This window comes from Sceloporus undulatus, chromosome 1, assembly GCF_019175285.1.
Source record: "Sceloporus undulatus isolate JIND9_A2432 ecotype Alabama chromosome 1, SceUnd_v1.1, whole genome shotgun sequence".
Taxonomy (NCBI): Eukaryota; Metazoa; Chordata; class Lepidosauria; order Squamata; family Phrynosomatidae; genus Sceloporus; species Sceloporus undulatus.
This window is the reverse complement of record NC_056522.1, coordinates 140,494,420-140,507,520: the sequence shown is the minus strand read 5'-3', so window position 1 is coordinate 140,507,520 and position 13,101 is coordinate 140,494,420. Positions and strand designations below refer to the sequence as shown.

The 13,101-nt window shown below is 38.8% G+C and overlaps 1 protein-coding gene across 2 annotated transcripts in view; it reads left to right on the top strand.

Annotated features, from left to right (window-relative positions):
- CSMD1 (CUB and Sushi multiple domains 1) overlaps nt 1–13,101 on the top strand; it is a 1,231,469-nt gene that overhangs the window by 141,053 nt on the left and 1,077,315 nt on the right. The gene's annotated exons all lie outside the window — the stretch shown is intronic.

Below are 13,101 nucleotides of genomic sequence, written 5' to 3'. Positions count from 1 at the left end.
AAAGGATGTGCTAACAAATTTTTGGAATTATCTTTCCATCCACTACTTGAATAGGTGCTTTTATAAGCTTGCTAATATAAAAACCTGTTGAGTAGAAAACTCAGACATAGAGCTAAAGGATTTATATATCATTTGAAATATGAAAATAACCACTAGAATTTACATTGAGTACACTTTGAGTACACATTACTGGTTCAGATAGCTATAGAAGGACGCCTTAGAGATCAGTTACAAGCCTTTTCATGTAAGAAATTCATCTGTTATAATCTTTTAATAAACCTTACAGATCAGAAAATATCAGTAATACACTTCACCCATCCAAATCAAGATGGTTTAAGGATGAAAACAAGTGACAGTGAAAGAGGCAACTGCAAAATCCAGACATCTTAAGTGTAATGATGTAATTCATAGCAGTCAGTAAATCCATTTTGTAGGTATATATAGAAAGTTTTGGATATGTTCTACAATCAGGTACATGTGTATACTGTCAGTGGAAGGATGAAACTTGTACTCAAACATGCCTGGAGGGAATGAGATTAAGAAAAGTAATGCTAGGGGAATTTTAGTAACATGCTGATAGTGAAACTTCTTATTAGTGGTCATGATGTTGAATTACTATACCTAATATTCTCTAATCATGTTTAACACTGTGTTGGATATATAAATCAGAACTTTACATAGCTGCAAGATTGCGTTCCCTAGCCTATAGGTCATCCCGAAATTGCGGTCATCGATCAACCGGGGTGTTGTTCGATTTTACAGATCATGATCTCATGCTTTGTTTTAAAACATGTTTTAATGTTGAGTTAATAAAGTTGTGGCCATTCCTCCCACTTTGGTGATTTGTTTATTGTGGTGGCACCCCTCCTAGGCAATCAAAATTTACATAAGGTTGGAAGAGCATAGCACTCTGCCAGCATGCTTTGCCGCCCTTCTTTCTGTTTCAGCATTACCAACCTTCTCAGTGATGATGCACATCCTCACAGTCAATTTGTGCCCAGAAGAGGGTGGGACATGTTCCTGGGTAGCACCTGTCTGCGGCATTAAAACTGAGAAAAGAGACATGTTATTCTCCCAGAATTACTGGGCATACTCATTGGATGATCTTTTTGCAGCTCCAGAATCATAGCCTGAACACTGTCTTGACATCCTCCACCCCTTCCCACTAATTTCTTCTGCCACCACAAAATGGCTGTGGAGGCACATTTGAGTATTGAAGAGGTGGTGTGTCGTGTGAAGGGTTAATTGCACAAGGAGGTACTTAATGCCTCCTTTTGCAATGAAATTAAAAAGACATACATGTATGTAATGCTTTTACACAGGATTCTAATCATTGTTTCACTGAGGTGCCACAGTGATAATTGGTAACTATCAATTACAGTTTTTATCCAATCCAGAAGATTCTGAAATATGCAAAGTGGGGAAGAGAGGGGTCCTTTAAATTATAATTCCAATGAAAGTTCAGCCCTGAAAGCAGAAGCTCCTAAGTGTTATGGAAAAGGACAGATAGCATTAATATATGCAGAGGAGGGCTGAGGCACGAAGAGTGGTTTAAAGTGAACAGGAGTAACACAGGCAGCTGCTTTACACTGTGTCAGCCACTCCCTGGGAAAAAAAGAAGAAGAAGATTCCCTTAATATACATGCACATCTGTGCCTGCCTTTAGTGTGCCACATAGCCTGGAAAATTCCCTGTGTTTTGGTGCATCTGGTTTTCCAAGCCAATGCTCCCCTCTCCCACACAATAATTATTTGGCCCCAGATCTGGCTCCCTGCAGGCCCACAGCTAGGCTGGGAAAACCAGAGCACCACCTTGAAACCCCCAACCAAAGGGGCCTCCAAAGAGAATACAAGAAAAAATATAGGGGGCCCGAATGTATTTTCTGCCCCAGGGCCCCTAAAGGCCTAGATACGGGCCTGCTTCCATCTCTTTCTCATGACCTGATTTAGACCATTATATTAGCCTTAAAGAAGACATGAAATGTTTTCAACTTATATGTTTTGTTAACCGTTTTAAAGATCTGGACAATGTGCAAATCGCTTTACCATTGTACCCTAACCTATCCTTACAAAATGTTCTAAAGTATGTTGGATGGAGACAATGACTTGGTCAAGGCTACCTAGGCAGTATTTTAAGTACTCCACATTAGCAAGCATTATTATTAGTAGACTATATAGCTGCTTACAAGTAATTGTTTCTCTTCAGAGTTGCTTTAAAATAGCAATTAGATAAACTAATGACAGCATGGTTTTCCACTCCTGATTTTATGGAAAATGCTGTGCAACCTGAATAAGGTAGCAGATACCTGATTTCACTGGTGGTCACAAGTTTCCTGGTGAACATCAGTTTTACTGAATACAATGCCCACCTTTGGTGCACTGCAATGTGGAATCATATTAGAGCAGTCTTGTGAGCCCAACCTGTTACAGCTTAACAGGCTTTTATGTTTATCCCACCCCCCAGATAATATTTCCAAATCAGACCTTGAAATTTCAGAAAGTTTTTGCATATGCTGTCTCTAGTCCAATTTATTGGATATCTCTGAGTGAGACCAATTCAATTACAGAGCTGCCATGCAAACTGACTGTGCAAGTTTGCACATAAGCTGTGAAAATAGAGGTTTACAAAGTTACATGGATTTTACAGAAAGGATGCTTAAAAGGGAGGGGATGGGAAAACTGATTCTTTCCTGTTTTGTGATAAATGTAAGGATTATTGAATTCTGTAAGATAATTTATAACAATGCATAGTAAATATATAATGACTCAGGTATATACTTGGGAAAATGCTATATCTGGCCAAAGACATAGAATAGCATTGGGTTCTAGTTTCCATTCTATCCATGATGGGAGCGTACACAAATTCACAAAGTCAGAATACGCATAAATAAATATATTTATTATACTATTGCTTGTCAATGAATACTTAACTATAAGCTGCCGGTGGGAAGTAAGAGTGTCACTGGCCCTCTGTCATAATCCATATGAATGAAAGTGGGCAGTAGCATGGGGACATGCAGGAATTTTTAAGTTGTGCCACCCTCTGGTCCATTGCCTTTCACAGCTTTCATATTGTGATCCTGCCCCTTCTGTTCTCTGTTTCTCAGTGCAGGGACAGATAGTTAAAATAGGGACCAACTAGGAATGCCTTATCCACCAACCAAACTGGCATTGGATGATTAGAGGGAAAGCATGCAAAGGGATCTTGTAGCATGCTTTGAGACTAACTGATAGAGAGAAGTTCGTAGCATGAGCTTTCATAGGAGATTATCACACTGCCTTTCTCACCAGTCTCAGCGCAGGCTGAAACTTTTTTTTTCAATGGATGTTTTTGCACACCTCTGTGCCCAGTCCGGAGGCATCGCATACCCAATCTTGGAATGCTATTCCCGATTTGTATTTCTTATGTACTTTGCAAGAAAGGGAAACTCCCAGTTTTTCAAAAAGTGCCAAAGAAGTATAGTTTGGAAATGAAATGCTAAGATTGGGTACACAATGCCTCCGGACTCGGCTTGGAGGTGTGAGAAAACACCCATTAAAAAAAAATCAAAATTTCAGCCCGCGCTGAGACTGGGGTGGGGGGTGGGGGGAGGCAGTGCAATAATGTTCATAGACATGAGTCCACGTCTTCAGATAGATGGATCTGAAAATGGATGTACGGGAGAATGGATCTGAGAATCTGATGCAGGCGTCTGAGGAAGTAGACTCAAGTCTATGAAAGTTCATGCTACCAACTTCTCTCTTTCAGTTAGTCTCAAAGGTGCTACAAGATCCCTTTGCACACTCATGTTACAGACTAGCACAGCTATGTTTTTCTGTTCTACAATGTTTAGAAGCATGGTGCTTTTTTAATTTACCATTTAGAACCAAATGAAGATGTAGTTAACCTGGTTGACAGATTTATAATATTGCAAATGAGATTAACATCAAATGAAGGTGTTGCCAGATTGTGGTCACATGTCTTCTGAACCAAAGTGGGGTCAAACTCACCTTGCTTTAAGGCAGGAATGGTACAAGTCAGTAAAGGTAAAGGTTTCTCCTTTGACAAGTTTGTCTAGTCATTCCCAGGGGTGGTACTCATCTCTGTTACTAAGCTGAAGAGCCAGTGTTGTCAAAGTTTGTCGTCATGGCCAGCATGACTTCACAGAACGCTGTGGTACCTATTTATTTATTTGCACTTTTACATGCTTTCGACCTGCTTAGTTGGCAGAAGCTGGCACTAGTGAAGAGAACTCATTCTGTCATGTGGTGCTTGGTTCTCGAACTGCCAACCTGCTGACCTTGTGGCCATCAGAGTCAGTGTCTGAACCGCTAGGCGACTGCATCAGTACCTGAAGTATTAGTAGCATCCCAAATAATACTGAGATACATTGGAGATCTCCCATTACATTCATACTATAATGCAGTCCTAGTTAACCCAGTGAAAACTGGTCTCATAATTCTGCGTATAACACAACAAACTAACAATTAACAAAGTAAAATATTGAATTTCCTTTGAAAGCAAAGATTAGCATTGAATTTCATTTGAAAAGAAAGATTAGCTCACTGGTATTTCTTGGAGAGAATGGTTCATGCTTTTGCATTCATGCACTCTCCCTTTTTTCAGACTTTGGAAAGAGTAATGAAGTTAAATATTTTAATTCTCATTGACTTTAGTGGGACATGCATAACCAGATGCTGAACTTCATCATGGGAATCAATATAATATAAAAATCCTTAACATTGGCTCAGTGCTGTTTGTGTTGATCCCTTGGACTAGGATGGATTGTGAATCTTGTTATAACTGTAGTATTGCACTGTGTATCTGAAGAGCACTCCACATTATACTTCCAAACAAAATATCTGTAGACTGCTTTGAAATATCTTTTGTGCTGGTATAGCTTTTTCATTATGAGTTTTCATAAATAGTATTAGATTGATCTGGAAATCTACTGCAAGATGGAAAAATGGTTTCAAGTTGTTTAAAATGGTAAATAAAGGTGATTTCCCCCCACTGTCTGAAATACGTAGCTGAATATCTTTCTTGTTGTTCCACCAGCTGTTTGCTGACTGTTCTGATGTCACTTGGCAGATATATACTTTGGCTTATTTCTTTTTTGAAAAAAAAAAGTGTGTGTGACAGTGTGTGACAGGAAGAGAGAGGGATACATTTTTATGGTTCTTTATAATAAATTTATACTGTGCCCTAAGGGTGCTTGTAACTCTCGTTTATTTTATTTGGAGCGTAGGTGTATATGCTATTTCATAAGGAATAACCACTCAGCTTTGTTTTATCGTTCCATTGCCCAATTGCTGATGAAGTATGATAGATTTACCTTTGGGAAAACTCGTACGCTCACATAAAGGGATACTTCTTGTGCGCTAACTGAAATGACATTTTCAGTATGTGAGTTCACTAGAAGTGCATGCTTATACAATTCAGTTCCTAGTGATAAAATTCTGGCTGCTTCTTGATGGTCCATAAATAAATGAAATTCCTGGGCATGAATGTAGCAGTTTGTCTTACCCAAACATATACAGCATATAGTTCTCTTACACATGCTGTATCATGTTTTCAGTGCACAACATTCAGTGAAGAAGAGATCCAGGGTGAACCCTATTTTCTTAATATTTATTGGAGTCTCCTTCCTTAGAGGTCTTTAAACAGAGGCTGGATGGCCATCTGTCAGGTATGCTTTGATTTAGATTTCCTGCATGGCAGGGGATTGGACTGGATGACCCTTACTGTCTCTTCCAACTCTATGATTCCATCTGATTCTATCTGATGGGACCATAGAAAGCAGAAAGGTCTCTGCAAACAAACTACAGTATGCTCACTTTTCTCTTGCTTCAACAGGATCTATATTTGAACTAAATATTTGTGCCTGGTGGTGCAGCGGTCAATTGCCAGTACTTCAGCCACTCACATCCACAAGGTTGTGAGTTCAATCCCAGACAAGTCTTCTGGGTCCACTTAGCCTTGCATCCTTTCATAGGTTGCTAAAATGAGCACCTGTCTTGTTGGGGGCAATTAGCTTACACATTGTAAACTGCTCAGGGAGTGTTAGTTCACTGATAAGTGGTATAGAAATGTACTTGCTATTCCCCCCCTTAAATTGTGCTTTAAAAGCATGCTGTTTTACTGGGAATTGATGGAATATATATGTGTGTGTGTGTGTGTGTGTGTGTGAGAGAGAGAGAGAGAGAGAGAGAGAGAGCGCACTCATGGGCACTGCTAGAATGTGCTGTGGAATAAAAACGATTTTGAAGAGTAGACTTTTTAGAAGCTGACAATGCCATATATATTCGTGTACAAGTTGACCTTGTATGTAAGACGAGGGAAGGTTTTAGGGCTAAAATCATGGATTTTGGCATGACCTGTGGATATGTTGAGGGTAAAATTTAGGGGCATGTAATAAAGGATCTAAAGGGGGAAATACCACTTCCATTCCTCCTCCTCTGGACTTCTCCTGACCATCTAACATAATTTCCTAGGTACTGGAGATGAAGGTTTTAACATATGAAAAGAAAAGGAACTAGAGGGAAGCAGGGTGGGGAGAGAAGGTTTTAACATCAGATTGAGGGGAATCACCTCTTGCACGCACACACACGCACAATCCTGGCTTGGCAGCTCTTCCAGAAATCACAGCCTGGGCACATGGGATGGTGCTTCTTTCAGGACTTTTCTAACCATAGAATCATAGTGTTGGAAGAGACCACAAGGGCCATCCAGCCCAACCCCTGCCATGCAGGAACTCTCAATCAAAGCATACTGACAGATGGCCATCCAGCCTCTATTTAAAGACTTCCAACCAGTATGACTGTATTGACCTGTATATAAGTCGACCCAGGATTTGGGGGTGAATTTTTGGGCATAATTTTTTTCAATTTATAGTTGATTATTATTATTATTAACCTTTATTTATGAAGTGCTGTAAATTTACACAGCGCTGTACATACAATCTTTTTAATTAGACGGTTCCCTGCCCTCAGGCTTACAAGCTAAAAAGACATGACACAAAAGGAGGAGTGGTGGAGGGAAAGGGGATGAGGTCCAGCAGTTCCTCTCTATATGGCAACTGGAAAAGTCTTTGTTTGTATTTCAAAAGATATAGCTATAGTGAGCATTTTCATGGTTGGTATTTCATAGTTCCTTTCAAAGGACATTTTCTATCCATAACAGTGGAAATTCATCCTGTAATGACAATCTCTAGTTTTCACTGTTACTAACTACACTGTGAGAGATAATTATGTGGTGTGAACCTGGTATCAAGATCTGTTTATGGTAGCCTGCTTTTTACTGTTTTTGAAACAGTGATATTGTACAATTAAACACGCATACCTACTATTGCTACCTGCAGATACCTCTTGTTTTTTTTGCCTTCCAAAATTATCTGTCTAAGAGTAGAACACTATTTTAAATTACTATAGGAAACACTCCAGATTAGGGATGTGTAGAAAATCTAACTAAATTACTTGCATCTTCAATTCAGAGAAGGCCTCATGAGATACAAGGGCCTGAACCATAACTGTGTGGCTGGTTTGGATTTACACGTTGGCTCTAGCACTGTAGGATGAGGTTTTTCACATATCTGTGTACTCATCTATTTTCCCTGAGACTTGTTTCAGCATTAGCATTAGCTAGCATTCTGGCCATTCAGCCAGTTTGATCCGACCGCCCTGTGACTGACTCTTGTTTGGAAAACAAGCTCTGGCTTGTACAGTTCCTGATAGGGTGAATACTCAGTGCTTTGTATAGGAGTAATTCTGTTCATTCTTTGGGAAACAGGAGTCTCATTTACAAAATAGTTCCTGCCAGTTGGCTAAGAATGTGCATTAACTGCTTGCCCTTTCAGCTGAAGGGTAAGTGCTAAAAATTAGCCTAGCGAAACCAATAGTGCTAATGAAAAGGGTTGGGAAATTTAGGCTTACCACAGGGCTACCCTTGGCCCAATCCATTTATTTCACTTTTGAGGTTTCCAACATAGCATGTCTTGGCTTTTATTTCATTATGGATGTGGGTTGTTGTTTTTTAATACATAGGCCAAAAGCATAGCAGAACCATGGATGCAGCAAAAACTATTTCAATGCATGCTGAAAAGATGGGTGGTGCTTTTACAGAGATAGTCAAAGAAATATCTTGAATATTTCTATAAGAGAAAAATAAAGATACTGTACGTTACGGAGATGTATGATAATATTACAGAGATATTTGAGAAATTATGTAAGGTCTGAAATAGACAGACCTAAAGCTCTGCTTTAGGCCAATCCAGATGACACATTGATTCCAGATTGGGCCAAAGCTGCGACATGGTCGCCTAAGGCAGCCCAAACCCAAAAGGAGTACAAAAAAGCACCACATGAGTCTGTGAAGAGGATGCAATGGAGGGAAGGCCCTCTCCCAAAAATAGTAAGATTCAGGCAGGTGCTATGGGGGAATATGAGGTTTCAGATAATATAGATATAACCTACAAAGGGTTTATAGGTCACAACCAGCACTTTGAATTGTGTCCAGAAAAAGATTGGTAGTTGTTTCAGTGAGGAAGTTATATGTTCCTTATAACCAACCTCAGTCAGCACTCTAGCCACAAAATTTATCTCCAGACATTCATAATTTGGTCACTCCCCTTGTGTTTTCCATGGATGTCCCCAAAAATATCCACTGAGAACCTTTATCACAGCCTTAAAGTACAGGAAATAAAATACTTCAAGTCTTAGTCCGAAAGAACATAAATATATATCAGTGCAGACTCTGATGGCTACTTCTGCTCAGAGAGCAAAAGAATGAGGCACTTGAGACAGTGATTTTTACCACTCTATTAGGAGTTGGGCTTCTTTTAAGACCACTTCTTAAAGGGGAAAAAATCCCATACAATCAAGGATGAAGAGTTTCCTTTTTTCTCACTACAAAGATCAATGTTGTGAAAGATGCAACACACACACAAGCACATTTTGTATGTATATAAGCTAACTGGACAATAGGACTGTAGTTTCACAAGATTCTTCCCTAATGCATTGTATGCTAAAACATCATTCCTTCTTGTTATCCTCTGTATACAGGGGAGACTCATAAATGAAAATGATTTGTGTAGTCCTAATAGGCGTATCTAGCAAGCCAAAGGCAGGTGGCAATAGATACAAAGAGAGATGAAGACCAAAGATTCCTTTAATGTTTCATTTAGAGAAAGTCCCCATAACTAGCTTAGAATTTTGAGGCTGAAAAGCAAAGGCTTCAGAGGTTACGATGCTGTGACTGTGAAATGGGTGGTTAAGAAGGTCCAGGTGAAGCCCTAAATATGATAACATGACAGAACATAAAGAGCGCAGAGGGGCAGAATCTGCTGATATGAGGATCAGTCGTATCAGGCACAATGGTTTCACAGCCCTTGCATTAAATAGCAAACAAAAATGCTATGTAAACAGAATCCTAATAGTCAAATTTATCAAGCCAGGAATGTGAGATAACTATTATATCATGATCCTAGCTTGATAAATTGACTACAAAACATACTGTAAGAAATTCTCAATGCAGCTTTCTCATGTTGCCTGAATCCACTCCCACCCGCCCTTGTTTGCCAATAAAGATGACTTTAGCACACTGACCTGTATTCAGAAGTGATCACTTTAGTGTACAACTTGCCTTAGGATGTTGTAATGAACTTTAAAAGGACAAAGGTGAGAGAGGCTAAAAGGGATTTGCTGAAAAGGTTCAGCTGTGTGTTTACAAAGCCATTGACAAGAGATTATTTTTCCAGCAAACTACACCATGGGTGCCAGTGCATGACTAATATGGAGCTAGAGCAAGCAAAAGGACTTGTATCAGGGGAAATGTTGCAATACCGAATCTTCTTTCCACTCAAATGCAACATTGCACATATAACATAGCTTCCACTGGGAAAATTGTTACAATCTTGTGAGAATTTAGATGATGGGGCCAATTGCCAAGTAGGCCCCACAAAGTCACATTTTACTTTAGAAGATGAATGTTCTAAAGAAAAAATACAAACAAACCCACAACCCACACCCAAGAGGACAGGATAATAAAAAAAGGGGGAGGATAAAAGGGAAATTAAGAGAGTTGAACCTCTCTCGTCATCTTCAAAATGAAAAAAGGAGGAAACAAGGAGTGCATATGCTGGGCTTGGGGAAATGTACCTCTCCTATAGTGTGCTTTTGTACTTCTAGATATTCGAGACAAAGTACAGTATACTCCAGCTAAGACCAAAATAGCCGGAAGTCACCAAATCTCATCTGATCTTGGAAACTAAGCAGGTTCAAGTCTGGTTAGTACTTGGATGAGGAACCACCGGGTGCTGTAGGCTATATTTCAAAGGCCAGTGGCAACCCCCCTTTGTGTATTCCTTCCCTAAGAAAACATTTATGAAATTCAAGGGGTCACAACAAATCAATAGGTGGTTGAAGGTACATACAGCCTTCTCCCTGTTTCAAGCTTATATAATGGGAATCCTGAAGAGTTCTACACTGCCCCTTAAAATCTGCTGCACATTATTATCAAAACTGGATAAAAAAATTGTCAATAGCGTTTTTCAGCCCATGAATACTAGTTGCTATTTACAGAGTGAAAAAATGCTTTCCAAAATAATTTTTAAAACTTCTACTTCACTGTGGACAATGCCCAGTAAAACTCTGGGCGAAATGAGACTGTGCCATTTCTGAGCTGGCGTGAACAAGCACTGAGAATCTTTTGAAGCTAATCATATATATATATATATATATATATATATGAATACTTTTCATTCATTTTTACTATACCAAATTTTCTTTTAGCTTCTATGATTTTGTAGCTTAAATGTTCCACCACCCCCCAAAGCCACATGATTGTTTGATCCAAATAATGTAATGCCGCTCAGTTATGTGATATTGGGCCCTCTTCCTTCTCTGAAGACATCTAGTAAAAGAATTGTGTAAATATAGACTCTGACTGCACCCAAATTAACTGAAGCACTAGCTCCAGGCTCAAGGTTTGGGCATAAGTAAACCTTTTCACCCCGAAAGAAGTCTGTGAAGAGAAAACATACTCTGATTATTATTCTGTCAAATTCAGAGGGCAAAACACGTCTTCAGTGGGGAATTCTGGTTAAGGCTGATCACCTTTCTTTGGGGCTGCTGGACACACTAAAATATAATCCTTGAAGTAGGTGTTCATGCAAGTAATTACTTGCCCATGCACCTATGTAGTACAATAATTTTTTCATTTTCATTTTCAAGGCGAATAAATGAAGCCATACAAAATCTATACTCTTCTCTCCATGCTTTATCTTGTTTGTCCAAATGTAGGAGTATAGTAGTATTCCGTTCCTTATTGTCAATCTTTGCAATTTCTCTGTCAAATATTCAATACATTCAAAAGCTCTCTGCTATGTTGTTCTACTTATGTTGATTCTCTTGTCTAATTTAGGGGCCCACTGTACAATTACGGCACTTCAGTTTCACTTTAATTGTCATTGTGTACAATGACAACATTATGTTATTGAACCAAGACACCAGATATGCAACCAAATGTACAAATGCACATGCATACCCATGCACAATGTGCATTAATGCACAGTTCACATCCATGGAATGCACAACTCTGAAATGAATGAGCAACTGCTTCACTGGAGGAATAATAATAATAATAATTTATTTATATCCCGCTCTTCAGCCAAAAGGCTACATAGAAATCACCAACAAGATTATGGCCTACATCATGGTGTCCTCCTCAGCTCTAAAATCTTCTTTGAAATTAGTTCCTTTGCATTCATAGTTACCTGCTACAAGCCCTCTTTTGAAGGTATGTATTTGCCTAGTGGGAAATCTTATATGTATAGTGATGGAGGAAGGTACATGAATGCATCCTTTGCTGTACTTGCAATATGATATGATGTGGAGCTCTGTAAAAGGACAAACCTATGGGCCATATGCAAATGGGTTTAACATATAGACTTAACAAATATATTTAGATGCACACATAAAAAGCCTTTTAGACTACTTTCTCTAATAATTAGGCATAAGGCAGCCCCCCTTTTAGCAAGGAAACAGCTACCATAGCCTACTTTTCCAATCTGTGAAATTTGATTGGAATTTTCTATGAGAAAAAAAATTAAATGCCTAGAATTATGTTTGCAAAAATAAACACAACAACAGTAATGAAATGCCACACAGAAGTATGGAAAATGCACCATATATTTACTACCAGAAGTCCCTTTGTTCCTGTTGCTATACATTTCTATATGTTCACTCGTCCTATCTTGCCTGAAAATATTCTTCCGTTGCCAGGCAACCAAGGCAGTACTGGTATGTAACGCATTGCAGGCAAAGTGCCATCCTGCTTTCTTAGCACACATAGAACAGATATTCCAGACACTGAAAGTAAGGTTGTCTTTTAAACTGGAAATCATAACTGAATATTGGATATTCATTCAGCAACAATTTACGTACCTGGGATGTCTTCCTTCACGTATTTTTTTCTTAAAAAATGCCTGTCTATTGTAATTGATAAGAAATAAAAACCACAAAAATATACTTAGTTTGTGACACCTGCTTAACTGTAACACAGTAGCATTCATTTAAATATAAAGTTTTTGATGGTTAAGTGAAGAAGGATATGTTGGGATGGCATTTACAGATTAAGAAAGCAGAATGTAATTGTGCATGTCTGACTTTTTGTTTTTGCAGTTTCTGATTTCAGAATAAAGAGATTCTTTTAGAGAAAAGTTAAATTTTTTTTTCTGTTTAATGGATATGGCTAGTCCTGATGAACTATCATGTCCCCAAGCAATGCATTTATCTTTTCATTTGCTGTGGACTTGGGAAACAGGTTCCTGAATGATTCCTTAGCATCCCTTTCTCAAATACTTTTCATTGCCAACCCAGTAGTACAAGCTTTTGTCTACAATCGGATGAGTTACTGGGCTGCAGGGATTTGGCAATAGGTTGTGTGCCTGAATTGGATGAATCCAAAATAAACACCATAGCTGTTGTTGATGTAGAGAATAAGATCTTGTCAGTAAGATGAGGGCAGTAAGATGTTAGTTGCCTGGATTCCCCATGATTGGGCGGGATACAAATAAATCATCATCATCATCATCATCATCATCATCATCATCATCATCATCATCAT